General features: G+C 39.1%; 1 pseudogene; it reads right to left on the reverse strand.

Annotated features, from left to right (window-relative positions):
• Positions 1 to 4,725: 4,725 nt before the first annotated feature.
• LOC148373266 (U2 spliceosomal RNA) lies at positions 4,726 to 4,868 on the reverse strand (annotated as a pseudogene).
• Between the last annotated feature and the right edge of the window lie 2,517 nt (positions 4,869 to 7,385).

Here is a 7,385-nt window from a genome sequence, read left to right on the forward strand (position 1 = left end):
GTTAATCTATCTACTCATTGACATTCGAACAACAACATTTAAATTGAGCAAATTTGGAATGAGATTTTTTTTTCTATTTTGAAAGATGCTTCTTTTATTAATTTTCAAAGACATGCCCTTTTTTTCGGACACATACTTGTATGACTACTTAATATTTCTCACCAAATCCGATGCCAAGTGTTTAGACTATTGAGACATTACATAACAATCCCCAAAATATTACCTCAAATATTCTAAAAAAATCAAATTTCCCTAAAATTTGGGAGAATAAATCTAACGTCTGCTAATTTTATACCGTTACTTTATTTTTTTTATAAATTGCATATTCATCCATCCATTATCTGCACCGCTTATCCTCAGTGGTGTCGTGGTGGTGCTGGAGCCCATCCCAGCTGTCTTCCATCAGTGGGCGGGGGACACCCTGAACTGGTTGCCAGGCAGTCGCTGGGCACACAGAGACAGACAACTCACTCGCTCATTCACACCTAGGGACAATTTGACCTGGCCTATTAACCTGGCGTGCAAGTTTTTGGAATGTGAGAGGTAACTGGAGTGCCCGGAGGAAGCCCACGCAAGCACGGGGAGAATATGCAAACTCCACACAGGAAAGTTCGATCTTATGACCTCAGAACTGTGCCGCAGATGTGCTAACTGCTGCGCTGCCATGTTTCCCATATTGCATATCGAGCGCAATAAAATAAATACAACAAAACTATCTGGAAAAAACAAACATAGGGTTAGGGCAGGGGTTGTCAACTTAAAATGTTGAAAGAGCCATATTAGACCCCCCAAAAAAATGTTAGACCCCCCCAAAAAATTAAATGCTTTAGAAAATCTTTATAATGTATATTAGCTAATTTAGTCTATCAAATTGACTAAGTTTAAGCATCCGTCCTCGGACAGGGGTGACACGAACTAAATTTATCGACCTATAAGTTTTTATGAAAATTAAAATGTGTATGATTTATGTATTTTTAGTATTCAGATAAATGTTTTTTCATTCATAAATGAAAGTTTTTTTGTACTACTAGGAGGCAGTAAATATTACATACCGTCCCTTTAATGCACAAGTATTGATGGACAAAATATAATCACATGAATCATAGATTTTAGGCCAGCAAAGAAGTCCTTGCAGGCCTCCACGGCCCCTACCGGTCAATTAGTTAGTCTGTTAGTCCGTTGTTATGCTAGGATGGTGATGTCCTTGCTCGACCGAAGCTTTTTCCCTTTGGCAAAATTTAGCTTTTGCCGTGACGCCTTCGCACCTGCTGCCGTAACCTTGTTGCATATTTCATGTTTGAGTCGACTTTCGCTAAGCGCCGAATGAAGACGAAAGGGAGGGGATTTTTCAACTACCTACCTTCTTTTTTATTATCATAATTTATTTTTGCATCAATAAGCACGCTCGGAAAAAACTCGATTAAAGATGCTGAGCTCTTCAGCGTCGAACTGGCTTCCTGGTTTCTTCAATGGTTCACCAAGATTGTAATAGACGACGATATTATTGTATGCTTTGATGAAGATGATGACAAGAAAAAAACTGTGTTTTTCATAGGAACGCAGCAATAATATTGTCAAACGAAGAAAAGAGAAGACACCCTTGATTGTGTCGAGTTCCTACTCGTTTGTTTTTATGTCAGGTAGAAATTAAAAAACAACATAAGGTATCAAGTGTAATTTCCCTGTTCTAAATGCAATACCCCAGTTTTTGAGTGAAATATCACATTTAAGTGCAATAATACGAGTATGTGCAGTTTTTAGAGGCTCTTGACTTGATTTTGGAAGAAGTATTTTATTGCAGTAGTACTTTATTTTATTTCTGTCAAGTTAACGTTGTTTTGAATAGTACTGTTTACTTTATTTACCTTTGACTTAATTTGCATAACTTTGTGCAATGAAAGACTTTGAAAGACATTGACTTGCTACAGTTATAAGTGCAATATCCTGTTTCAAGTGCAATGTCCGGGTTGAATGTAGTTCTTATTTCAGATGCAAATACTATATGTCAGAAGTGGACACTTTATATTTTTTTCTATGAGTATTTACATTTATTTTTTTGTCAACTGGAGTGCCACAGAAATCTCACTGATTCTCATTCTGGAAAAAAAGTGCAGTACTTTTATTTATTAAACCAGTGCTTGAGGCATGCTGAGGTCCGGCTCATCTCTGGAGAATGGAATGACAATTTACACTGAGAAACAACAGAGACCAGATGATGAAGGTGCTGTATCTGAGTGAGAAAAGGAGGCTTTTCCTGCTGTTGGTATTGTTGAACACCAATCTGCTTCATGTGGGAAGCAAACCCCTACCCCTAAAACAGCCTGGAGGGGGTTGGGCCTAAGACACACAACGAGAAATGGTGCCCATACGACCCTTATGGTTAAAGGATCCATGACATGGATAAATACAGGTTCTCAGTACCATTGGGGAACACAACCCATGCAAAACACGAGGGATTACAGGACACTACTTTGACTTATTATCTTAAATGATGTAACCTAACATCATGACTTACAGTTTAACCTTTAACTTGTCCTCTTCCCTTTCATCCCTCCAATCATTTACACCACCCCACCCCACCCCATCACCTCGTCCAATCTGCGTCTCTTCTCATTAACTCCTCTTGTATTCCTCTCTGCGCTTTCATCGATTAGTCCGTAAAATCTTTTTGTTCAACTGGCATTTTAAGTGCCTTTCTCTCCCCAACCTTCGGTCGTCTGCTGTCATCTACAATATCTCAACTTGAAATACGCCAGGAGTTGTTCGGGGAGGGGCGATGTCGGCCCCCAGACGGCTGTCAATCACCCTGTAAAAAAAAGCTGTTAAATAAAAAAAAACTAGCGGAGAAAATGTGTAATATTTTTATGGTGGGTTTTGTTTCCTGATGGATGGCCTGCGTCTGGACAAAGCGGACCTTTATAAACGCCGTCAGGAAATAGAGCAACAATACTTGACCCGTCCAGCGGATTGTGCATTTTCCCAACTGTCACTGGACTGACATGTTATAAAAGAGAAATTGGCTGTTTAATGGCAGGACTTCCCATTTATAGTAAACAAAAGGAAGTAGCCGTCATAGGTTGATTTGAAGACTCTTGCGTGCAACCATTGTACTGAATGGTCATAAAAACATGCTTTAAATTAGTTTGATATTAGATTCGTTATTGGATTCGATTAGTTTTAGGATCCTTGATCGTGATAATAGCTAAATAGGACGCCAAGAGTTATAATTATGAAAGTAATATGTAAAGGGAGACCCCAAAAATGTAATGGAATGTCCTGTTTTGTACCAGTTAAGAAAAACAGTGGCTTCATCTATTGTCTGGGAAGCATCTGCATCCCATGACATGGTCGCAGAAGAAAATGCTCTGTACATTTTGTACCATTCAAAAAAAACAATGGAGGAGCCACTTCTATTTGCTGGAATTCATCTACATTCATAAAAAATTGGCGGGGATGCCCCGCTCTTTTCTCTTTGAAAATCAATTAAAATGTCTCTAAGGAAATCCTTTAAAGACTTGCAAGAAACTTTAAGTATGATGTCAAAAATCCCAGAAAGAGCCACAGCAGCCCTAATCCAATTTTTTTCCCCCTCTCCTATTATGCGAGGGCGCCGTGCAGACTTTTCGCTGATAATGAGGCGACAGGCTGCAAAGAGGCAAAGTCTTGAGCATCTTTTTCAATCTCCCACTCGATGTCAGAACACAAGAAGGAGGAAGACGTCCAAAAAACGAGCGAGAACCCTTTTGGAACTGGCTTGCCTCAGAGTATGTGTGCAGCCTCAGCTTGTCATGCTTCAAATATCATCTCCGAAGGGAGCAGCTTGCTGCTAAATGATTCATAAATACAGTATGCATGTGCACCAACAGGGAGCCTTCAATGTGGATTATAATTTGTGTATTTAAAGATAAAAAAAAACATTTACATATTGAGTTGTAATTATGACCTATGAGACAAAGTTTTCCATGCAGAGCAGAGGCCCCCAACGTGGTTCTAGTGAGCCACAGGTAGCCCCTTTATGATCACCTGAGTAGACGCCAGGCAAGCTCTGAATATAGTTCACCAGTCATGGCTCACTGACAAGAGCAGTGTCTTTAAATGCCTGATCAATTTTTCTAAAAACTGTCTTCAAATTAGATTAGAATTTAGATGTGTAAATCCCACGGTGCCCTTTTTCAAGTAAGATGTTTTAGTGGTTGACTGAACCAATCTTAACTGTTCTTTTTAAATTACAATATAGTAATAACATGATAATAACATAGTAATAACAGTACTAACATAAGTACCGTAATTTCACCACCGTAGGGCGCACCATTTTAAAAGGCTCAGTCTCTGGAGCAGGTTCTATTTCTGTATTTAACACCGGATTATTGGGCGAGGGTGACCTCTGCTACTGTAGCGTGTCGTTTTTGGGGAGGTTTTGGATCACTCCCCTTTAAAGAAAAGATACACATGAACACGTAAGCCTTTCCTCAAGAGCGACCAATTTGGCACCCGTTTATTGAAAACACAACATTGGACTTACTGAACACACACTCATCCAACCGCGCATCTCTTCCTGCGGGGGTTTTGGGGTTTTTAAGGGTTATTGTTCTATCTTCGTTATTCATTATCCATTATCCGTTATCGGTCAGTTCATTATACGCTACAAAGCCTAGGAGCCGGGACACTTACTCTCAGCCAAAAGGCTAAGCTAAGGTCCTAGCCTTAAAGCCTTGTTGCGATCATTGCGAATGCACCGTTCCCGGAGGTACTGCAATACCGGGCCGATGCGTGGAGTGGACAGAGCAAGCTCTTATTCCATCTCCGGAATGCAAAAATCAAAAGGCCAAGCTAAGGACCTAGTATCTAAGCCTAAGGCCAAAGGCCAAGCTAAGGTCCTAGCATTAAAGCCTTGCTGCGCCTACACTACATTTGCCTTACAACACCACAGACTAGCATACAAGTGCCTGTATTTAAAAAATATGCGGGAGCAAAACTGGATTAGGTTGTGGTTTATTTAAGTATTGATTACAAAGTCAATAGGCGGAGGCATGGTAAATTATTTTCAAAAGAGCTGGCGCAAAACTGAGTTCGATACTCACATTTTCTACCATTAATCGCTATCAATCAAACCCATCAAAGTCCTCATCCTCTGTTTCTTAGCTAATTCCCCATCAAATGTGCCAGGTTTACTTTCTTCACTGTCAGAGTCACTTTTGGTGCTGTGCGGCTCCTCGGAAATGATGCCGGCTTTTGAGAAAGCTCGGCCAACAGTCCCAGCAGACACGTTAGCCCAAGCATCCATTTGCAAATCGTGGCATAACCCGCCAGGAGTTGCCTTTCACTTCTGCTCATCCGTCACTCCCACGATGCTCACAACCTTATTTTGACAGCCGGTTCACACTGATGTCCAGCGGTTGAAGTTCCACACTTCCCATGGTGTCGTCTATTACATCCGCATTACAACACACACAAGGCACACTGCGAGAAAGAGCCCACTGCGCAATTTGAAGAAAATCTAAGACTTTTGTGTGAGTCCTATGGTCGAGAAAATACGGTAGTAAAGATGGTAGCCCTTTGTGCTAATCGATAACAAAACATTATCTTGACACTCCATATCTGTTGGTGACCCCTGTTTAAAATGCTGTATTTTCATGACCACAGGGCGCACCATGTGAAAGGGTGCAGTCTCCAGAGCTGGTTCTATTTCTAAATGTAACACTACAGGAGGCGTACCCGCACTATAGGGCACAACACAAACAAGCAAACAAGAGTACGATTTAAAAATACAGCGGAAGCAAAACTTAGTTTGGTTGTGTTTTATTTAAGTATTGATTACAAAGTAAGACTCATGAATAAAAATAGTGAGAGTTTGTTTTTTTATCTTCCTCCACTTGTGAACATTGATTAATTAATCTTCAATTCTCACTCAGCTGCTTGGATTCCATTTTCCTCCACGTAGCGTAAAAATCAACACACCATTGCTGACTAAAACACAGAGAGGATTCAATGGAGGGAAAGTAAAGTTTTTGATTTATTAAATATTTGGGGGGGGACACTGTTCCCCCTCCAGTAGTAAACTAACTTTCAGATTGCGATATATGCTACTTTTTGCGGAAAAATAGAGATTAAAAAAATAAAGAATCAAAGACAAAATAGAAAAAAAGAAACAACAGAAGCAAAAAATAAAGTAAACGCAAAAAGAGAGAAAAAGAATCAACAATAGTAAAGGAAGAAAAAAGTAAGTAAAATGCTAGAAGAATGAAAAGACTACAAGGAAAATGAGAAAAAGGAAGGAAAAAGCTGTAGAAAATAGGAAAAAGGGAAAATACTTGAGAAAAAAGGAAGAAAAACACTTGAAGGAAAGGGGAACAAAAAAGAAAGAAAAGGGCAGAAAGAAAAAAGAAAAAATGCAAATAGTAAAAAAGGCAGGTCCTCTCGCAATATAACTTCCTCAAAGATGCCTACCATGTCATTGGGCCGGCATATAAGTTCCTGTTGACCCTTTCCTGTACTCAGGTTGCATGTGAGCAGAGCTTTTCTGTTTTAAAATGTGTGAAAACTGGGCTCAGAAGCATACTGTCTCGGGAACTTTTGGATGTACACTAAAAAGGAAATTCTCATGTCTATAGATAATGACCTTGTCATTAACAAAGTAGCAGAGACCAGTGCTTTGCTTAGGATGATGTAGCTTACCCAAAATTTGTGTACTGAAGGTACTTCATAAGAGTTAAGAGTTAAGTGTGAAGCCTAAAAGTCTGTTGGGAAGGCATATGCAATTTTCATTTCAAATTACTGATATTAAAAAAAATGTTTCCATCTCTATCCGAATATTGATTTAATTTTCCTTTAAATTAAAAACTGTCAAGTGTTTCACTTATACATCTTAATTTATTTCCAATAAAATATATAATCCGCGCTCGCATTCAAATTCCTCTATGGCTAAGTGGGCTTTGAGTGTAAAACTGCCGGGCTAAAAAAGGGTCCCACTCCAGCCCTGCTCATTGGTCATTGTATTTTTTTAGGAAATTCGATATAGTATGTGTCTTTAAATAAATGAGCAATTCTTCAACACTACTAATAATTACAACTTGGTGATTACATAATAACAAAGTGATACTGTGCAAAGTAGAGAGGTACCCTTTTGCTTTTTCAAGTTTAACTCTAAAATGGAAATGTTCTAATTTACCATCTTGTTGAGATGTTTTGATTATTGTCTTTACGTTTCAATAAACGTGGTTGTGTTGTCCTCATCGATTCATGTGTGTGTGTGTTTGACTGAATTGTCATCTATCGTCAAATCAATGATCCAAGGATTAACAAATAGAGATGTAGCGCCTTTTAAATTATGTTCGTTATGTTTATAGAGTGAACATCTGGCGTCCTCTCTTGGAAATCTGAAGTAA

Source organism: Urocampus carinirostris, chromosome 1 (genome assembly GCF_059441175.1).
Source record: "Urocampus carinirostris isolate Australia breed hairy pipefish chromosome 1, RoL_Ucar_1.0, whole genome shotgun sequence".
Classification (NCBI taxonomy): domain Eukaryota; kingdom Metazoa; phylum Chordata; class Actinopteri; order Syngnathiformes; family Syngnathidae; genus Urocampus; species Urocampus carinirostris.